We start from the raw sequence: 23507 nt of genomic DNA, 5'->3' as shown, positions 1-23507 counted from the left end.
TGTTTTCTAACTTTTTCAAACTTTCAAGAGTTGTTAGTACATCCCAACGTCAATGTTTATTGTACTTTGAATAATGTAGTAAAGACACAGATACAAATGCAGTTCTCTAATAGAAAAAAGTCTCGAGCCAGGTTTGTGACTTTCCTCAACGACAAGAGAAAACAACACTGTCAATAATCCTATAGGTCTCATTACATTACCCTTAATCTCACACAAATTCAAAGCAAACTTATTTTTAAGTCTTAGGTGAACAATACAGTGTCTCCCTGCCCTGTGTGCCTCCCACCACGGCAGATCAGTGTTCCTCTCCCCCTCTGCCTCGCTGTGCTGTCGGCTCAGGGTGTGAGCAGAACAACGTTAATGTGTGGAGACACCTGACAAGCCCCTGGCCTCCAGGGCTCAGCCTAATCACTCTGGACCCCAACCCATCGGGAATTAAACCTGCAAAACAAACAGTCGCTGTGGGAGCTGGCTGGCATCTGCTGCAGACCCTCAAACGGCTTGCTGGGGGAAAGGACGTTGCAATCTGCATATCAGTGAGAATGTAAATATATATTATGCAAACCTGCAGTACAGTCAATTAACTGGGGGACATGATAGCTTGTTCTTACAAATTACAGCATTTCCTAATCTTCAACATTATAAACTGTTCATGATGTGATGGTCACTCTTCCTGCCATATGTAAATGACCAATATTCCAATTCATTGAAATTATTTGGATGTTTTTTTTGAGGCATCATGGAGAGATTCTCCATCTATATTGCTACTATTTTAACAGTGACAGTGACAGCTTTCAAGTCCCGGGGTTGAATCCTGTGCTCATGCAAAACATATCTATCTGCCATTGTATTACAAAGTCCCGAAAATTAGAATTCTGTATGACCAGGCAGAGTCTGATAAACGCGGGCTTACGAAGGACGCTTGACAGCAAGAGGCCAAGAGTCAGTCTGAAGATGTGGCTGTAATGTGTTAGAACTAACATTAAAGCTCTTTTGGCGCAGCATTCAGAGTACAGTAGTGCGTAACTTTAAAATTAAAGGGGATTTTCCCAGTGTTTAAAGTAACTCCGGTATCTGTTAACGCCGGGGCCCCTCTCCACTCTCACTCCCTCTCTCTCCAGATGCTCTCATTAATTTTAGATTGGCTCTAAATGAGTCCCCTTCATCGTGGCCGAGGTTTTCTAAATTAGATTCATTTATATTTAAATGTGTGAAACAGGCGTGGTTAATGAGAGAATCATTATTTGTGGGGTTATTTCAGATGGGCTGATAGTGGGGCAGCTCAGTGCTGAGTGGAGGGAAAGCCACCAGAGGAGCACATGATGTGAGAGGCCAAAGCATTGGGCTTTTCTTTTACTCTAAAGAACAACTATGAACAGGATTTCAAAATAAAAGCATTCTCGAAGGAAAAAAGAGAGAGAATTAGAATAAAAAGAACAAATAAGTAATCATGATAGTAGATTTTTTTTTACAATGACATGATGTTTTATGTAAGAAACAAACAACATTGAAAATAGGGAAGCTTGTTAGTGATTTTTTTTATGTATATGTTTATTTACCGCGTAGGTTAAAAGACTAAATTATTCACTGGTTAAGAAGCAAAGCAGTTGGGCTTTCCACTACTCTAAAAAACAGCAAAGAACAGTATTTCAAAATAAAAGCATTCTCGGAAGAAAAAGATGAATTAGTGGTCAGTGAAGTTATTTGAGTAGTAGCTCAAAATTAGCATAAAAATAAGAACAAATAATGAATTGATAATTGTTGAGTTTTTAGGAAAAGCTTCTGAAACAAACAAAAATGGAAATAGGAGAGATATTAGTGGTTATTTTACCGCCTCATACCAAATGTATGCATCTTTTTTGTATCTTATGTAAGAAAGGAGTATATGCAAAGTGACATCCACCTGTCTGTCATACACACACAACATATCTGTGTTTGTTTCATTTGCTAACACCTAATTTAACACTCTTCAAACTAATAGTGACGTTTTCCACACATCAGTAGGCTTGTTGCACCACATGTGAGAAAAACGCATCACAAGACTCACATGTTGACTTAACAGGTGCCTCCATCGACACACGATGCCCCAACAAAGCAGCGGGACGCCTCTCCACCTAAACTGATAAAATTGGAGTGTTGGAAATGTCACATCTGGGAAAAGAGGACGTGAGGTGGAACAACAGAGTTCCCCCCCCCATCTGCCTCCCCATGAACCCATCCATCCTTCTCATAAAAAACACAAATCACACAGCGCTTTACAGCTGTGCGCCTCCTTACAAGGCGTCTCACAGCTCTCGGCGTCCCATAGCAACCCCCAGCTTCTCCCAGCCAGGAATTTGACTGTTAGGAATCTAAGTGCCAGGCCGTTTAAAACCTGAGGAATGCTATTGTTCTGGTCACAGCTGCACTAGCACTGCAGGCCCGGCTACTGCTGCCACTGTGTGAGAGTGGGGGGAGAGGGGGTAGGCGGAGGAAGGAGGGAGGAAGGAGTCGAAAGGTGTGAAAAAGGAAACTTTACGTGTTTCCACTGCTCTGTGGTTTCATGACAAAGCAGTGCATAGTTGACAGCGAGTTGACACATTCCTCCGGCCTGGATGATGGCAAATATCTCCCCACCCTCCCTCTTCCTCTCCCCCTCTCTTCTTCTATCTTCCTCCAGCATCATATATATTGTGAAAGCAGATAAATGTACATACATTTCTTCAGTTTTGAACAAAAAAAACTGATGTAATGTGTAGAGAAATAGTGAGTATTCAGGTTGTGTAAGTATGTTCATTACCAATGTAGTTTAGTATGGAGATCTTACTTAGAATAGTAGAAATGCATTTTTGGAAATATAATATATTTGAGACTGTAATGTTGATGATAAAACATATTAGAACCAGCAACAGCTAGTTTTGTTTATGTTTTTCAGTTGCACTTCATTTATAACTATTTGTTTGACATTGTTAGTCTCTCTTATCAATCAAAGAGGACTGTAGGCCCACAATAGCTAAGTCACACATTTGATCACATCAATCGACTGCTTTCAGATCTCTGCATTAGCTTCCTTTTGCACATGCTAGATATTCTAGCAAGGGTTTTTGTGTCCAAGGAGTTTAAGGATGAAATACAATGTTAGGGAAGCTCCTTCAATGGTCCTAGATGAGCTGAAATACTTTGAGATTGTATTAAATATACATTGAAAGCTAAATGAAATGTTTTTTTTACCTGCACATTGTTTATATGTTTTGAAATCTTTTGAAGTGTTCACCAAAAAGAAATCCTCACTCAAGCTTTTCTGGATATTTTGAACAGACATCACAGTGTTTTTAAGCAGTTTGTTAATGGACTAAGCTCAGTGGTATATTTAGTTCACAATACATACATACCACACAGTTAGCGCCGGGATGGGAACCGTGTACGACATACTACACTATACCTCCATGACAACTGCTCAAACTATTATTTATTTTTTTGTAAAGCCACATCTGATTGTTTTAGTTGCTTGCATACTATATAAATGTTCAAATACATTTCCTAATGTAATGAAGTGTTTATCATGTAAATACAGCCTTGATAGACAGTACATAAGATCACCTTTCATCTCTCTGCACGATATTCCATTATATATTAAGTGTTTATGTCCTTTGTGTGGTGTAACTTTGTGAACAAGTTTTTTTTTTACTGCCGTGAGCCATATATTCATCCCATTCTCATGACTTACATTAATATGGCCCCCAGCTCTGCTTTACTATATATTCTAATATGATACATGCACCATGAGAGGAAGCAACAGTGAGGTAGAGAGGGCTCCCATCTTTCTCCCTCTCGTCTCTTTCTAGTAATTACCATCCAGCGGCTCGGGAAGGAACAATGCTTGGCTCTCTTCCAGACGGCTGACTTCATACACTCAGTGCCACGCTCAATTTGGAGCGCAGCGGAAGCTGGGCATGACTGGCACCCTCCAGGGCATTGCTGTGTCTCTCTATGGGACTACACGGTGTGTATGTGTGTGTTGTGATGTGTGTGTGTGTGTGTGTAGTGTGGTGTAGATGTGTGATGTGGTGTGTGTGTGTGAGTAGTGTGTGTTGTGTTGTGTGTGTGTGTGGTGTGTTTGTGTGTGTTGTGTGTGTGTGTGTGTGTGTGTGTGTGGTGTGTGTGTGGTGTTGTGTGTGTGTGTGTGTGTGTGTGTGTGTGTCTTAAACCTACCAGTTCCCATATGCCATCGGGTTCATAAATTGTCCTGGTCTCTTGATCCTGTCTTCACTCTCCTGTTATGTCACTGGAGAAACAAATCAAAGATAAAAAAGAATATTAAAGTGATGATCAGTGACATTTTTGGACCCTGTAGATTTACAGAGATCAGATTGTTAAGAGCGGTGTTTCACGCAATCAAAGAGAAAAGTATGTTTACAGTATTTACATAAAGATCAGAGCAGTAACAGCAGCTGCTTTGATTGATTGATTGAAAAGTTTATTAACAGCTTGTATATTGGGTACAGTACAGTACAGCTCAAAACATACAATTGTTAAGGGGATGCAGACCAGAGAAAGACTTTCGTCTCGTTTACATCAGGGTCCCCCATTTCCAATTCATCATATCATTTAAGACATATAAGACATATTTGACATACAGATGGCTTATTTACAATTTACATACAGGTGGTTTTTTACATACAGATTGCTTGTTTACAATTTTCATTTTAGATTTCGTTCTAATACATCCTAACCGGACATTTAAGACATACCAAGTCTACAGATATACAGTTAGTAACAGAGTCTAAAATGCGAGTATATACATAGATGGGGGGGGGAAGCTGTCCATTGAACGACAGGTTGAGATTTTGTACCATTACCGGGGCCAGTTTTGCAATTGCTCTCCCCCGAAGGTGCTCTTTAAGAGAGGTTTTGAAGGTGAGTATAGTTTTACTTTCCTTTACAGTTGTGGGAAGAGCGTTCCACCTTGATTGTGGCATAATTGCGAAACGTGTATTCCCCCTTTTTTGTGCCAAATCTGGGTTTCACATGATTTGTGGAGCTCCCTCTGGTGTTATGATCATGGTATTCCTTGACCTTTGGGAAGAATGTTGACATGTACATGGGTACCATAGAGGTGTAGTGGATCTTGTAGACCAGGCCCATTGCAAGTAGCTGTACTCTGTCGTCTACTCTAAGCCATCCTAGGTTGTCAAAGTGGGCAGAGGTGAGGTGGGTTCTAGATGAAAGGTCAAGCAGTAGTCTGACCAGTTTATTTTGCGATGTTTGAAGTTTTATTTTTAGCGCCTTGGAGGTGCTATGGTACTATGACGTGCAAGCATAGTCATAGTACCCTTGAATGAGTGCTCCTGCCAGAGTTTTCAGGGTGTTTTTGTTTACCAGAGAGGAGATCCGGTATAGGAATCTAGTTCTTTGATTGACTTTTTTTATTACATTGGATGCCATTTTATCACAGGAGAGGTTTGCCTCAAGAATAGATGTGATTCTGCAGTGATGGCAATGAGAAAACGGAGAGTGTCACTAAAAGAAGACCACACAATTATTATTTTTGACATTATCAGTAGTGTTGAATACCTCACACAACCTTGGCAAAAGCTACATCATTGCACAACCACAACAGTAAGCCCTGCGCCCTCATACACAGTTGTGTAACCAGGCAACAAGTATCATTCAGGCTAGTAACTCGCTGACTTTCCTGTCTTTATGCACTGCAATAAAGTTTAGTTTCAGAAAGTAAAAAGCTGTCTCGCTGTCTCGTTGGCTGCTATGCTACATTAGTTTAAACCCAACGAGTCGTTGGGTTTAAACTAATGTAGCATAGCAGCCATTAGAACATGAAAAACTCCCTCATTATATATGACATAAATTCACACACACAAACAAACACATACTCTAAACAGGGCTGAATAGGGTGCAGCACGACCCGGCTCTTCCTCCTGAAGCACAATGAGGACCTGTTTGGGTCCAGTATTGCCCAGTAACCCCAATCCCACTGCCCAAAAAGCAACAAACAACCAAACACACACACACAACAACACACACACAAACACCACACACACACACACACACACAACACACACACACACACACACACACACACACACACACACACACCACACACACACACACACACACACACACACCACACACACACACACACACACACACACACACACACACACAGGCCCAGTCTTTCTCCAACTGTTTTTGGACAGAAGGGCATTTTAAAGAGCAGAGACAAACAGCAAACAGTTGCTAATTGTTGTGTAATAGTTTGAGGAGGAGATGGCAGCATTTAAACAGAAAGCAGTACAGTTATTTCAGAAAGTCACACCATCCAGCTGACATGGTGCCATCCGACATGATGCTGTTTTACAGAAAGTTATTTAGACATTAGACAATATATGCAAGGGCTGACCCTCATTTCATAGAGACATTCAAACCAAAACTTATGCAACATTTGGGTTCTCTTTCTTGTATTTTAGTGTTTAGAGGTGCCGTACACTGATTGGTTTTAAAGACTTTTTTTCTGTTTAAATGTATTACTGTCAATAGGAGTTGTAAACATTTTAACGTTAACATCGCATGCTCCCTGATCAACCCATTCACTAAACAGCCCTCAAATATTGGAAGTGTCTACAAAACCTCAGATGTCAAATTTGTGGAGAAAGAATGTTTATTATGTGCGTTTCCACCATACTTTAAAAGAAAACAGTGACAACGACTGAAATGAAAGGAAAGGTTTTGTAGAATGATTTTAAGCATTGACTTTTACAAGTCATAAGCTATTACAATATGTGTGCTTTGCAAATATATGCTTTTGTAAGAAAAATGTTTAATTTAGGTCAATATAATATATGGTAATAACAATAATATAGTATTTACATGAGTAAAACATTGGTCTGTGATGTGAAAGAATGAGGTAAAAGGAGATTTCATTCTGTTAACGTATAATGCCTTTAGAAAATCAGTTTTGTTGTATAGCTTGTGGGGTATGGCAAGGTTATTTATAACATGTTTTAATGAGTGAGTGTTTGAATTCCCATATGGGTACAGTATGGTAGAAAATTAGTAAGGAAAGTGCTACAAGGGAACAGATATAAATAATTCAGAATATAAGCGACGTATATTAGAAGTTGTTGGTTTCAGCATAAGTCTGCCTTATCAGCTTGACTTGACTCCCAAAGATAAACATGTCACGCCTAAGCTCTGTTATCGCAACACGTTATCATATCTATATTAACGTCTGCCTCAGTAGTCACAGTATATTCATATGAACTCCACCGCGAATACAATAACAGTAATGTCTGTTCCCATTTGCAAGGCATGCGTCTGAGGCCGGAGCAGAGTGGCAGCGGGCCAGCCCAAAGCAAACAGAGGTGTGTTTCTGATTTGACTGCTCACTCGCTGCTGCTCTGGTACACAGTTCATCCTGAGTGCATGTGTTCACCCGATACATGGAGACTGTAAACTGTAGGACTGACCAAATGTCTTAACGGTGCCACTACGTAGTTGGTTGATTTGACGTAATTTTGTACATTTAGAGCAGGTTATATTTTCCTAAACACTTAACATTTGGTTTAAGTTTACTAAAGTTAGGTTTCCAACTGTATTTTACACTTCGGTTTAGTTCCCCCGATGGTACTTGACACTTTAGGCGCTTTCACACCGGAGTACTTTTCCCAGTATAGTTCCGATAGTTCTTTAAATGTTGCGTTCACACCAAAAAAATCCGGAACTAGAACTTAGTTAATGAGAACCTTCCCCCCCTTTTTAGTCCCTGCTAGAGAGCAGGTACTTTCATGGGAGAAAAAGGTTCCCATTTCTGATTGGCTGGGCGGATTGCAAACCACGCCCCGTAAAACTCGGAAAGGTTTTGTGAAGCCGCCATTGTATTTGCTGGCATTAGCATTATTAGCATTAGCCCAGCGCACCAACGGAGAGAGAATAACTTATGGCAACACAAAAAAACATGGGAGCGGTGGAGTGATGAGGAGGTGTCGGCGTTCTCGCGATTTACTCGGAAGTCCCCAACTCCGGGGACTTCTGGCCGGGGGACTTCGGGTGGCAGTATACGCCGAGAAGTTGTTTGTGGCCTGCCAGTAAACCCAAGCAGAAGAAGAAGAAGTGACGTCAGCGGCTTCATTTGCGTAATCCTCCCTCAGGGACTTGTTGCCGGTGTGAACGCGGTCTGCTCTTTTAGTTAATCAGAACTAAGAGTTCTGATGGAAACTAAGTATTGGGAACTAAGTACGGCAAAGTACTTTGTGTGAACGCGCCTTTTGTCTCCAAAAAGTGTTTTATTCCGAAACAAAACTTTCTTATATAATTGGTTTAACATTCCTAAAGGTAATTTACAGTTGGTGTTAGTTCCTAAACTATTTTACCTTCCAGAATGAATCAGGAAGCAATGTATTGGACCAAATAACCCAGATTAAGTCCCAGTATATATGAAAAGAGATTGGCTATGAGCGATAGAGCGTACTGATTATACATTTGAGTTGACATGTACGCACATACAGAGTGTGTTTCACCGACTATACAACACGCATGTATGAATGTATATATGCATTGCATGTGTGTGTATTACCCGACCTTGAGAACGCAAATGCACGTGTGTTAATTTTCTGTGTGTCTACTTGTGTTAACATGGGTGTGTGTGTTTCAATGGGAGCGGAACCTCAGGCAGGGCCCCAACAGTGTCCAGTGGGATTGTGGGTAGTTGGGAGAGGGTTTGGATTCTTGCTTTGTTTGTCCCTGTGTGCTGACATCACCATGCTGATGGCACCAAATCCCCCGTTCTACTGCACACAGCACTTTCTATACAAAAACACACACACACTAACACATGGTGCTAGTAATGCTAACTTGGCCAAAAAAAGAGAGCTCTTTCTCTTTTTAACACACATGCAGACATCCATGTATGCATATATGGATGCACCCCCCACACACACATAACACGGGATGCAGTGTGATCATCATATTTGTTGCGATATTTGGTCTCCTGCAGGAACTTGAAATGATAAATGTACTCTTTTAAATACAAATTGTACTTTATCTTTCACCTCTTGATAAAGTCTTATGACCCCCATGACGCCGTTTCTTATCAATGTCAACAACTCACTCAATTAATCACTACATTCAGCTTTGAGGTAAGTTGAGAAAACATTTCCTGTATGGTTTTAATGTAGATACAGTACAACTGACTGGAATGACTATAAAGATGGTAACATATACACATTAAACATAGCAACATTCTAAATATTAAGTCAAGCTATAGTTGCTTTTTGAAGTATTTCACCGCCTCTTCAGAACTGCAGTATTTTTCAGATACATGTCAGCCATTAAACGATTGTTGTCCCACACACACACGGTCTATTTGCTCATAAGCTAAGCTATCTGACTCTGTCTTACATAGCCTGGTTAAACATTAACTGGGAGCCTTTCTCTTCCCTCCAGTGCTGTCTTTGGTATGTATGGAGCTCGGAGGAGGGCAGGAAGAGTCGGGTAATCAGCTTGATGACACTTCCTGTCAAGCTTGGAGGAAATGGGCGGCCATTTTTCTTTATTAGTAAATTGTTTATTGGTTGCCTTTGTAGGAAATACAATTGTTAAATGAATTGGAGTCAAGATTTCTCTGTTATTGTTGTGTGGAAATGTTATTTTTTGAGAGCATCTTAATCTTCAGCAGGGCTTGGTTACACATTTTCATCATTAATCCATTAGATGAATTAGAGTCGCTATAGCCACTCAGCCTGCATGATGCCCTGTTATTGTTTTGTACTTTATAAGGCTTACAGGGACTCAATATGGTCGCACAGATGTATATCTACATTCAGAAACCGTGCCACACACACACAGAAAGAAAAACAGAGACACACAAAAGGCTTGGCAACATACGCACATACACAAACACACAGCCCACTGCTCGTGAGGGCCCGGGGAAACGGTTGGGATGGACCCAGCACTCAGAGCCACTCAAAGCCAATCAAAGCTGATGATAGCTCAGACATTTACACCATCCATCTACTGCCTCTCTCACACACACATGCACACAGGTGATCACCATCCCTGTTACCACATCAATCACACAGGAGGGAAAGAGGAAAAAAGGAGGGCATCCAGACAGAAAATGTGTGAAAATGGAAGAGATTGCAGTGCTGTACAGGATGTGGTTATATGCTCAATATTTGAAATACTGATGACGTAGAAGAAGAATTTCACAGATGTACAAAGGAAAACTTACACCTATTAAATTGAGATGCTGGCTGGTAGGAGAAATATATTATTTATTTAAAATTAGCCGAAAATGTTGATTCATAGAAAGTGAAAAAGTAGCATCAGGGTTAAACATATCTCCCTTCTTTTTTTCTGACGTACAGGGTGCTTCATGCCTTCAAGCACATCATTTGAGTCAGCATCATGATGCTCATTAAATATTTACTATTCTTAGTCAACAGCAACGCTATTCAAGTGTCATCACCTACGCAAAGGAGGTGTTCATTTCGGTTCAGTTTGTTAGCAAGATTATGGCTAAGAAATACCAACCCAATTTTACATGAAACTTGGGTGGAAGGTGTAGTTGGCTAAACAATATAATTCTGAAGCTGATCTGAATCACAGGATGCTTACACACTTGGAGACACCCTTGGTCAAGGTCTGTACTCTCCAAAGAGCCTTCTATCAAGTGCAATAGACTCTTTGGTGCACCTGCTTCCTCTTAAAGTTGTCTGCTACCTCAGGGAGTGACTCACTACATTTCCCAGAATGACTCTGAACAACATACAAAATGGGCCTACAACTCTTTCATTTAACAGATAGACAAAGCAATGGGCTAATGACATGTTGAGTGAAAGAGAGAGTGACTTTTTCAGGAAACACTGGATGAAAGTAAGATTTGTTATTATGTTTCTGGGGTATGGATACACATCAGACAAACACACACACAACTGCTTCAATGCTCACTGATATTTCCCAACGGTTGAAGACTTTTTAATAAACTTTTAATGACCACTCGAAGAGCACGCCCCTTCCTCTGAGTACTTTTGTTAACACACACATACACACACACACACACACACACACACACACACACACACACACACACACACACACACACACACACACAACACACACACACACACACACACACACACACACACACACAGGGTCCTGTCAGGGCTAACTAAGCGGAGAGGCAGTCAGAGCAGCGCTTGGATTGGCTGGACAGGGGTTGCCGGGGGTTACGGTGGATTGGGTGGACCACCCTGCTGAGACTCAGCCGCCAACTGACTAAAATAATTTATATCAGAAACCACCCAGGATAGAGACAGAGAGACACATGGGGGAAAGGAAAGTTAAACAAGTTTGCACTAAATATTGTTCATAGACATGAAGATCATTACTAATGAAAACAGCTCTTCTTTAGCTGTTGTTGAAAATGAAATGGCAAAGCAGCAGACCTACTGGCCTTTAAACATAAATAATAAATGTTGTAGTGCCAGAAGAGGTGAAACCAATGACCTCATCATTTAATACACAGATCTTCCTATTTTTGGTAGCACAGAGGAAGGTTCTAGTAGTTTCTCAGACTTTTTAGTTTACTTTCACAAGCTGCCTGCTCAGTTTATGAGTGTGACTACACCTGCAGTGACAGTGTGGTGGCAGTGGGAGGACTTCTGTGCTTCATGGTGTAACAACGACATGCTCAAAGTGTCCATGTGAGTGTAAACCAGAGCTGTTTATTTGACAGTTTGGCCATCAGTCAAAACAACTACAACGTTTTTTGAAAACAGCACAAGAACTTCATTCACTTACAGCTGGAAAGATGTGGGTTTTCAAGCTTTAACTTGGTGTTTACATTAATCATTTCACATACTCATCTCATTGTATACCTGTATAATGACAATAAAGGATTCTATTCTATATTTCCACTAGACTACATTATACTGCATCATCCATTTTAAATATACGATACAATATATTTTTCCGTTAATGTATTGATTCATTTGACTTTCTAAAGGGTACTTTGGTTTTCTCTTTCTTTATTGTGGACACTTTGAAACACCATTCTAAATATGAGCATAAGGCATCATCACACTGAATGAATGGAAGTAAACATCAAGGTTACTCGATCCAATTTCAACAAAGAGTTATTCAGAGTCAAGTTCTTATAATCAGCTTAATTTCAGCCCAGGAGACTGAAAAAGTTCTGGTACCAAAGCTGTTTGAGATGCAGGGCTTTGCAGAGGTCCCTGCCCCTCAAAAAACATCTATTCCCCCTCTTCATCCCCTCTTGTATAAGGGCCAGGGCCCATACTTTCTCTCAGGTCCTGTGTGTGTGTGTGTGTGTGTGTGTGTGTGTGTGTGTGTGTGTGTGTGTGGTGTGTGTGTGTGTGTGTGTGTGTGTGTGTGTGTGTGTGTGTGTGTGTGTTGTATGTGTGTGTGTGTGTGTGTGTGTGTGTGTGTATGTGGTGTGTGTGTGTGTGTGTGTGTGTGTGTGTGTGTGGGTGTGTGTGTGTGTGTGTGTGGTGTGTGTGTGTGTGTGTGTGTATGTGTGTGTGTGTGTGTGTGTGTGTGTGACCCACAAACTGACCTCCTCAAACTTCAAACTGAATACTTCTGGCAGTTACCACGACGACAGAGCTCTCCAAGCCTTATCCTACTTACTGAGACGAGACGAGGAGGAGGAGGAGAGCAGGAGCGAGAAAGTAAAGATAGAGGAGAAAGACAGAATACGTTGTGGACAGAGAGAGAAACACACACACACACATACACACACCGGTAAAGGAGAGAGAAGGGGAGGGCCGCCTGGTAGAAAGCGAGACTTGCTGCTGTTGCATCTCTGTGTTTTTCATGAGACAGTTTACTGGGAGATTATTCAGTGTGGTATTTAGCCTTATTAGGCCACTGCTCCAAATTCAGACGTCCCCCCCATCATCCACAGCCACACTGAGGCTGTTTGTTTATACATTTCATTTTTTACATTTCCTCTCTTCTCTTCCTTTACTATCTATAGAACTTTTAGTCAATGGAAATTGTGTTTCGTTTTAAAGTGGGAGAAGTTTTTTGGGCATCTAAAGAGTAAAATGGCTCATTATCTGCCAGACAATGTTAGTTGACCAGCAGTTGGAGAACTTCCAAAAGTTTGGATGAAGAAAAACTCTTATGGTTGTAACACAACTGCAAAAGATGAGAAATGGTGTTCTTGGTGTACATCAAACACTAAAGGAGAGAGTTCAATGACCGATAGTGCGCAGAAAGTTGGCTTACAGTTTCAACCATTTTGGACAAAGTATAGAAATTAAATAACACAATCAATGTTTATAGATCATTTAAAGCAGGTCTTGATTCCTAGTTTTTCTATATGAAGCTTGAACTATTTCAGGCTGCTCTTCTCCACACACTGTAAACTACTTAGTATATGACATTTTATTGCTAATAGCTTCCTTCAAGTGCTATAGAGACCTCCCTCCATGCTGCTAAATATCCTGAAGGCCCGTTAGAAAACATGGCCAGAGGGCAAACAGAGATTCACGCACAGCAAGAGTCCAAACAAGAGAAACTTAGCGTGTGTGAGACGGAGTGACATGAAACCAGACAGAGATAAAGAAACAAGGTCTATCATCTTCGCGTGTGTTCATGCAATTGTAAATGTTTGGCTGTGTGTAAGTAATCTAATGGAAGGGGACTCAAAATCAATAGTGTCCATGTTTGTGTCCCCAGGCTAGCTGTCACTCACCGGCCCAGAGACGGGAGTGATTGATCCATCTCTGCCTTAATCTGTGCTCAACAGCCTCACCTGGCTCGTTCCCAAGGCCACACATTTGACGTGCCCACAGACAGCCAAAAAACTCAGAGTCCCGGGACAGTTGGCAGCAGCAAACGTCCCGTCTGTCCCAGTACTGTTGACTCACAACAGACACAGGGACAATACTGAAAGACAGAAAGGAGACAGCGATGTGTCCCGTCCGTCTCAGGACAGAGCTGTTTTTTCTGAACCATCATTTTCTGTTTGTGTTCTGTAATGTACGATCCTGTCCTATGGCTCTGTAAACAACTTTGCACTCTATTTTGGTTCTTTAAAGTTACCAAAACATTCTAATTATCAATATATATAAGACACAAAGTTCTAAAAGAAAAGCAACATAAAATGGTCAAATGCTAGCAAAATCAATTTGTTATAAAATACCCTGGATAATTATTTTTTTGAGAAAAATGGGAAAGGTTGGTCAAGGGGGCCTGATCAGAGTAGAGAAGCAATATCTCAATATAGAATGTTCCTTCCATGGCCCGATCTTTATTGTAGTTTCAGTGTACTCCAACAAAGGATGGCTAAAAATCGTAAATTGCCTCAGTTGATCACTATTAAAAATGTGAATGTAGTGGAACTACCATGAGCACACTGCAAAGGCTCAACTACTCCTTTAATTATAGCTTACTACTCACAAGCACTTACTATTAGCACATTTTGTCCATTTGTATTCTATTGCATCCGGATCTCATCTTGCCTATTTCCTGTTCTATTGACCTTGTCCTGTCTACTCTTCGTATAACATATTTTCTTGACCTGCTTTTTCTTTTCTTTCCATGTCATTTCCTGCACGGTTAAGTCTAGATGTATTTTGTCCCGTCGTATCACAACTGCCCCTTTCATAGCATGTCCTGATTTTACTACTTCTTCTATCACATAAATAGACCTAGGGTGTTTCTCAATGTCGAGGAAGGCTGCTCCAGAGCCACTATTTCAAGGATCCCACGTCATCGAGTCCCGCCGAAGGACTGTTCCAATGTCCAGGATCCTTGGAATTCTACCGAGGCCGGCGTCCTTCATTGCGGGAAATTTCGAGGCTGCACATGTGTATCCACCGCGGTCTTAAAATCCCCACACGGACGGACCAATTTCCAAAATCTTTGGCGGAAATCGCGCTCCATTTAAGGCGGGGCCTCGCATATGACGCACACCTGCACACCTGTTAGCCTGTTCCACCATTCTTCGTTTTCCGAGGCTAGGAAGGATGCTTGCCTCGCTTCTGAAGGACCTGACTCGGAAGACATGTCCTACCAAGGAAGCGTCCTCGACATTGAGAAACACATTACATGTCATTTGTTAGACGCTTTTATCCAAAGCGACTCACATACATTCAGTACTGTGGACAATCCCCACAGGAGCAATTTGGAGTGAAGTGTCTTGCCCAGGGACACAACGACATGCTGACTGCAGTGGGACTTGAACTTGCTACCCCCTGATTCGAAGACCAGCACTCTATCCACTGAGCCACAGCTGCCTCTAGACACCCCTGGAGTTTTCATGTCCTTTCTTGTCCAGCTTGTTCCTTTCCTGTTGAATCCACTCTTGTCTCGTAGTGTACCGTAAGTATGCACTGACTATGTACAAACCATTTTACTTGCAAAAGAATAAAATATGCTTTTAAGATGAAGGAAGCTTACAAAATGTTCGATACAACCTTTCTTCTTCAACAAAAACCTGACAGCTACAAAGCTCCAAATCAAACCTCCTCTTCCACATTAACCTTCTCGTCACCTCATCAAAAGGTTCACAGCTTTCATTTGTGGAGCTTCTCACACCTTAACAACACACATTCTTTGTACAGACATGTTTTAGGTGGAATGTGTTCAATACATACAATCCTTTATTTGAGTAAGTTTCATTAATACATCTGCCTGTTCTCTTATATTTAATGTATCTTTAATATCCTTTTATCGTTACTTTTTTTTCACACTATTTTTTCTCCCGTTTTGTTTAATTCCGTTCTTTTATGTAATATCTATTCTTTTAGGCACATTTTTCTGTTCTGACATATTCCAGTCTGCTGCATATTGACAAAGAGTTTATTTTAGCCTTCCTAATGGTTTCCAAATCAAGCATTCTTTTTTATATTTAAAGAAAACTACTGTTGACTGGCAGTTTCTGGAATCATAACCCTATCCCTTACAATATGATTTCACACGTTTATTGATAGATTAAATAAAATTGACTTTTGTAAACAGGAATGGTGGCCAAAATACAATAAGTGCATAATCTTATCCGTCTTTTACTTGGTATACAAACTTATTTTTTTAATAACATTTGTATTCCTAACATCTTTATTCCCACTAGACCGTGTCATGTGATTGAATCTGCAGTGAGCTCTCAGATATAAGTTATTGTATTGATTGTGTTAACATCAGAAATGAGCAGTGTAATCCATAGTGTCACAGTGGGATGGAGACGATGTCTCTGGACGTTAAGTGCAGGCTGTCCCTGCTCGCCGTCCTGAGTCTCCCTCAAGGCGGCGTCTCACGTTTGAGCTCCGTCACTCGGTAAATCGCTAAATGATCCAGCCTGTCATTTAATCAATATGAACAGGAAGCAGCTGTCACACATCATCGTCTCCCCTGGGGGTCGTTGTCAAGACGCAACATGAAAAAAACGAGTGTGTGTGTGTGTGTGTGTGTGTGTGTGTGTCTTCTCTCATGTTTTATTTGATCCATGTTTTTATAGGGCCTTTAGTAGGACCGCCAGACTAAATGGATAGCAGACTCTGGTTTCCTGTAGCAGAGGGGACCAATACTTGTTATATAAGAAGAGGCTACTTATTCTGTGAAGAAATGAATTAATGATAAATCATTTAAAAAAATGTAATTGTAAATGTCATTTATCGAGCAAAAACTTTGCTGATTTTAGCTTCTCAAAAGAAGAGATTTGCTTTTGGCAATTTAAAGACATTTTGAGAATGCTTGGACATCTTAAAATAAATGACTGAAAAAAGAATCATGCATCAATTCCCCTGCTTTTGTTTCCTTTTTCTATTTTATTTATGAACATTTTACATTATCAGCATTAAGCAAAAGGTAAAAAACTACAAAGAATGAGGTCATGGGATGATCAGTAAATGAAGGCTTACGTTAGGATAACATATTGCACACCTTACATACAATAATTATGAAATATCTGATTCATAATCTATGTAAAAAGTTGTTTGTATGTAGTTAATCTGTTTTAGAAGATGTAAGTGTTAAACAATATTCACAAAGAGCTTTCCCGGCCATTTACACATTACATATTTAAAGGTTCATGATAAATCAGAGCAAATGTTGAAGAAGCTCAGTACACTATAACAAGTTTGACTTTGAATGTGACGCTACATCTGATACCTCCAGGTTAAACATGATTTATTGTAGTAATTCTGAATGATAACAGAGCCAACGACAGGAGAGTGTTATAATACAGGGGGGGGGGCTGCTCTCCTCTTTCCTCCTCTCCTTTCCTCACCTCTGCTAACGTGAGACAGTGAAATCTCATCCAGCCACTCCGCCTGCCCTTATAGCCAGCAGGGAGGGACATGTCATTTCACTTGTGTGCCTCTGTGTGCCTCTGTGTGTGTGTGTGTGTGTGTGTGTGTGTGTGTGTGTGTGTGTGTGTGGTGTGTGTGTGTGTGTGTGTGTGTGTGTGTGTGTGTGTGTGTCCCTTTACTGCGCAACACACAATGACGAGAGCAGAGGGAGGAGGGGGGTGACAGGGCTCTGATCTCTCAGATAGGGAGATAGCCACCTGATTCAAATGGCTCGCTTGTTCCCGGCAGTCACTTGATCGGCGTGTGAACTGACTCCTCTCTTATTTACAATCAAATGCTGCTGCACTGACCTGCCCAACCCAAGCCAGGACAAACCTGTCTGTCCCTTTCTCTGTCTGTCTCTCTCTGCCCTCAATTCTACGTCTCTCTCTCTCCAGTCCATACACACACACCCATGTACACACACAGGTGCACTCAGAATTGTTGTGATCGAAACTTCCACAGCTGAGGCCGGTTATGATCATGCAGTCTTTTGAAACATGAGCCCAAGTGAAGCTAAAGTGTAATGTTTGGTTGCATTCATAAATGTGTTTGCTACTCTTTATCAGCATGAGATAAGTTTGTTTGGAGTGAAATCTGAAAAATACTGAGTTGTTGATTCAATTCAATTCAATTCAAAACCTTTATTTATACAGATAAAACCCATTGAGATCATAGACCTCTTTTACAATGGTGACCTGCTTCAATTAGTTCCAAACATTAATACAAACATGACAGAAAACAAAGGACATTATATGATACTACAGTTTGTATACTAGTAGCATTTACAGACACCAATATGTTCTGATTGTATAGCGTCTATCCTAGCTTTAAAAACATGAAATGGAATCAAACTGCTTAGCTTCCATTCCTTTTGTAGACTGTTCCATGCTAGCGGCGCTGCGCATCTAAAAGCTGTATTTCCTAAAACAGTCCTAGCAGTTGGCACATGTAATACAACCACAGCTTTAGATCTCAGGCAGTAGCCATTTACAATACGCTGTGAGATCAGGGAACAGATGTAAGACGGAAGTTTCCCTAACATTGCTTTATAAATAAAAAGATACCAGTGATTTAGCCGCAGTACAGTAAGTGAAAGCAACCCTGCCCTTGTATACAGGGTACAATGATGAGTCAAAGTCTTACAGTCTGTCACAAACCTCAGTGCACTATGATAGGCGGCATCTATCTTGGTGAGGTAATTGGCCGGCGTATTCATATAAAATAGATCACCATAGTCCAGCACAGGTAAAAAGGTCACAGTGACTAGCCTTTTCCTGGCCTCAAGAGAGAAACAGGACTTGTTTCTATAAAAAAAACCTAGCCTAACCCTCAGTTGATTATGGTGACATCAGAAATTATATATATTTAAAGCAAGTTGGGGAATAACATAGTACAAATATCTTTGGGTACACAAAGTATGCTACATTAGCAACGGAAAATACATGTTTTGGGATCCCTCAAGAGAAAATACTTTGCATCTTATGTTATTTAAGTGATTGAAGATTATATTAATTAATTGTTTTGTTATTTAATGTTGAATAACCCCGCCTGAAACGCCTCGATTGGACTCCTTTATTTACTTCCTTGACATAGTGACCTCGCTATGTAACACTTGCGCTTCTATTGGCTAGCGATCCAACACATTGTACGTGATTGGATAATTGGCGGGACATCACTATGCAGTTGACTAACCACAACAGAGCCAGCTACTTAACCAATCAGAGCAGACTGTGCTCTGGTTTCAGACAGAGGGTGAAAAGAGGTGAAAAATAAACACTTTTAACATTAAAACGTGTAAACGTGTCACAAAATACAAATGTGAACCTGAAAATGAATAGGGCCCCTTTATTGTGTTTATTAAAATCATTTATCTTTTTCTGATGAGTTCTTGTGGATGGATGATGAAAAACTAAAGTTGGGTTATAGGAAGAGAGACTTTAGTGGCAAAGTGAAATGTATGAAAGAAAGGTTTGAAAGATTTGTATGCAATTAATGTACCTAACTCACTAACTAACTAACTAACTAACCAACCTTATGTGTGCCATATAGGGTAAGGACTAAGGGTAAGGGTAATATTTTTGAAACTTTTGTTATTTAAGCAAAATGCTTAGCTCTATTTAATTTATTGTCCTGTGACTTTGTAATGCAGGAGCCAATACAAATGATTCTAATCTCATCTAATCTCATTTAATCTAATCTAAAGGGGGATTACATGTTTTAGGCCTACTCTTTAGATTATAGCAAAGGTTTACTTGCTGTGTTCCACTGATTAACAGACAATGTTAGCAGCATTTAAACCCTTTATTGTTTTTGAGGGGAAAAGAAGGCGATAATAATAAAACAATGGTTACAAAAGTGAATCCATAACTTGTGTAAAATAAAAAATACTCATCTAAAACTCTCCCAAATGTGCTCTGGCCTGATTTAGGAGAAACAACAAGAGTTCAGTGCATCTGTCTGTCTGCCTGTCTGTCTGTAACTGTCCTGTCTGATTATCTATCCCAGTTGGCCCCGAGGGGACACCCACACTGAAAGAGGCCACTCTTCCATTCAACAACAGCTTCTGTCAGAGAGTCGCAGAGAGGGAGAGGGAGACCTCAGAGTCACCAGCTCCAGAATAGCCCCATAGTGACTGATGCAATCAATCGAAATCTACACTACCGTCAACATGATCGACTGGGAACCAGCTCGTACGCTTAATAAAAGAAAAGAGCTGAACAAATGCGGAAACGTAGAGATGGAAGCGCCTGTGCAGTGTTCTTCCAAATTCACGATTTACTTTAAGCAGGAATACAGATGAGATTTGAGGGAAACGGTGCTCGTGAACACCCAGTCGCTGTGTTTTCAGAGTAGCATGAGTTTACTGTATTAAAGCAGTAATATCTATCACCACGTGCAGAACATAACTGCAAGGCTCATATCACCGCGCAGTTTGAACCAGTCAAAACAAATGAATGCATAGGTATTCAGTGTCTAAATGAGCTTTACTACTGTAGACCTATATTATGTAGGATGACAAGATGCTTGATTACGTTACAGCACTAATTATGACATTATCATCATCCTTAAGATTAACGGTGCCAGTAAATCGATCATGTAACAGCTTTTATGAGCTGTGATGTTAAACGGTTAATAATTAAGAGGGAATTTCTTCTTGTCAACAACCCACAGTGGGCCCTCTTACTGATGTTGTATGTGTTGTATTGTCATACTGATATTCTGTACACACTGAAGACCACTGAGACAAATGTAACATTTGTGATATTGGGCTATATAAATAAACATTGATTGATTGATTGATTGATTGATTGATGTCAGCTCCAAGTGTAGCTTCAGGAAATGTGTTTTATCATTTATTTTCTTTTGCAGGAGAGTTTAATTGGGTTTTATTGACTTTCATTTTCTTAGAAACGTATGGGGGGGAACGCAGCAAACTGAAGGAAGAATACCACTTGAACACCTGACGTTTAAAGTAACCTGTTCAAAACTGCAGGTGAAAAAAGTTAAACTATTTATTTTCTTATTAAAATAAATACTGATTTGCATACATTTAAGGAAGGTAAATCCTAAAATTGGATAAATACAGGTTCAACACTTAACAATATAGATAATTAAAGTGGAAACTTTTTGAAATATTTAACTGAAGTAGAGATTTTTGCTCATGTTATGAGTCTTTTTTTTGGATAATTCAATTAAACTAATAGCATCATGTAGAACATCAGCAGCTAAAAACTTACAATAAGAAAAAAAAGTTGCACCAGAGTATGAGGATTATCTTGTGCCAACTTGTGGTGAAATTAGAATAACTCTACAGACGTAAAGAGAAAAATAAACACTTAAGATGTTTTATTTCCACTAGTCTAAAAAGAGACATGTCAGGAAAGCAAAACAGCCAAATCCTATAACTGACCAGTGTAGTAAAAAACCTTTTTACCTATAATGTCTGGATTCTAACAATGCTCGTTACAGATGCTGATTCATTCAGCAACTTGTAGAACACAGTGACAGTAAAGCAGCCGAGGTCAGATGAATAATTCACTACTGAAACAGATATGACATTTCCACATGGAGGAATGTAATCTGGGGTGATGTTCTGTGTGTCAACATGATTTGGTTTAACAGCCCAGTATCGCAGCACTGAAGGGTCTAAATTCATCTGCATGCGACACAAAAACATTGGGCAAATGACATTTAGAGGATGCTTTCATCATCCACTGAGCATGCACGCTTTTATCTGATTCGTGAAGAGGGGAGGAAAACAGTGCAGAATGAGGGGAAACACAAGTGGGGAGTGTTGTCTGCAGGATGAGCTTGGCCTAAATATATGTGTGTGTGTGTGTGTGTGTGTGTGTGTGTGCGTGTGTGTGTGTGTGTGTGTGTGTGTGTGTGTGTGTGTGTGTGTGTGTGTGTGTGTGCGTGTGGTGTGTGTGTGTGTGTGTGAGTGTGTGTGTGTGTGGAGTCACTGAGAAGTACTGCAGTATCTGGGTGACACCTTGTAATGTAAGCCTGCCCTTACAAACACATTTACACCTTGTCCTGTGGGGTTAACACACATTAACAGCGTTGACTGATGACAAGCGAAATGTGATCTCGTCTAAAACACTTTCAATTCGAAACACATTTAAATTACATTTAAACCCTTAATTTTATGTTTAACATTGTAGCTGTAATGACTGGCCTTAAAGTCAGTTTACAAAAAAAATAATCTAAAAAGCTATTGATAGAGATGGTTAACTCAATTTGCTAAGGGATGTTGTGAGCTAGGCTACATTAGTAGGCCTACTTGCAAAGAAGTTCAAGTTAAAACATTTTCTGTAAGTAAACATTTACAAAAACATGTTGGGGTCTAAAAGGTAAGCAATTGGCGACCTGATATTTATACGAAGGACAGAAGAGGGCAATAATCATGCATTACTTATTTGTTATGGTTATTTTTGACATAACTTATAATAACAATTATTATTTAAGAATAAGACAAATCTGTGTAATATAGTTTTATACAGATTCATTATAATTCATTATAATATCGAATTGAAAAATATAAACATGCTATAATTTTAAGTACAGTCACAAACACACACATTCAGTTCCGCAGCATCCATTCAGAAGACTCGCGCATGTCCCCGAGGGTTCGAAGGCACGCGGGTTGTGGACCCCCCCCCCTTTTTTTTTTCGACTGCTCCAAAACTATTTCTAAAGCTTTTATTTTGAAAAGCAATACACACAGCAAAAGCGAGTAAACGGTGGATTCTGTGAATATTGAATGTGACTGCTGAAATATAAACGAAAACTGTATTTAATTTTGACACTTTTGTTATTTGGCTATGTTATTTCAATTTCTAGAGCTCATATGTCTAATCTCTTTCAGATCATTACAGGCCATGTGTCAAATCACTTTTCCCTCTAACATTTCTGAATATTTGGTTTTCTAAAATAGGACAATCTCCCCCCTGCCGTCTCCCTCCCCGTTTATTGTGCGAGTGGAGTTGTTGGTCAACAGTTGGGTCGGGGGGCCATGCAGAGGGAGGGGGGGCGGGAACAATGGACGGTGCTGTTGTGTGCTGGAGTCGGTGGAGAGAGAGAGTCAGGCTGATGACAGAGTGAAAGAGGTTAGTGTCTATGCTGGGAAATGAGACCAAAGGAGGGGGTTGTGTCTGTTGGCTTGTTAATATGATGATTCAGTCCCATCAGCTCAACAGCCTTCTCTACCAGGGAACCTCTGAACGCAACACACTCAGAGGGCCTTCACAGGAACAGTGACAATATCATTTAAAAAAGTTGTTAGATCTGTTCAAATTAGTGCAAACACACGTCTGACTTGCTGATTTGTATTTCTTTTAAAAATCGAGTTATTCCATTTTTTTTTAAAACAAAAAACTGCCTTTTAAAAAGTATCAAATAATGCATAAAGAACTAAACAAGGGAACACAATTATCAATTTCTTCTCCTTTTTTATTTTATTTTTTACCATGAAACGAAATAAATATGATATTATTTAACAGATGACATATTCCAGAAGTTGTTTTTTTTTGTAACCCTGATTCAACAAGTGACGGTGCCGGAAATAAAAGCTCATTGGCCGGACGATTAAACAAGTGCAAAACCCCTCAGCCAGCTGGATCACTGTGCACCTCGTGAGTGTTGTGCTTATCCAGTCACTGTTTGAGACAGTGTGTGAACCCAGCAACG

At 40.1% G+C, this 23507-nt stretch overlaps 1 long non-coding RNA gene across 2 annotated transcripts in view; it reads right to left on the bottom strand.

Annotated features, from left to right (window-relative positions):
* The window catches only part of LOC117542314, a 154070-nt gene that overhangs the window by 12780 nt on the left and 117783 nt on the right, over positions 1 to 23507 (bottom strand). For both annotated transcript variants that reach the window (XR_004568411.1, XR_004568410.1), the window contains exon 4: positions 4192 to 4264. This is a non-coding gene — a long non-coding RNA (uncharacterized LOC117542314). The remainder of the gene's footprint in view (positions 1 to 4191; positions 4265 to 23507) is intronic.

The sequence above is a fragment of the Gymnodraco acuticeps genome, unplaced genomic scaffold (genome assembly GCF_902827175.1).
Source record: "Gymnodraco acuticeps unplaced genomic scaffold, fGymAcu1.1, whole genome shotgun sequence".
Classification (NCBI taxonomy): domain Eukaryota; kingdom Metazoa; phylum Chordata; class Actinopteri; order Perciformes; family Bathydraconidae; genus Gymnodraco; species Gymnodraco acuticeps.
The sequence above is the reverse complement of the archived record's forward strand: the minus strand, read 5'-3'. Positions and strand labels throughout refer to the sequence as shown.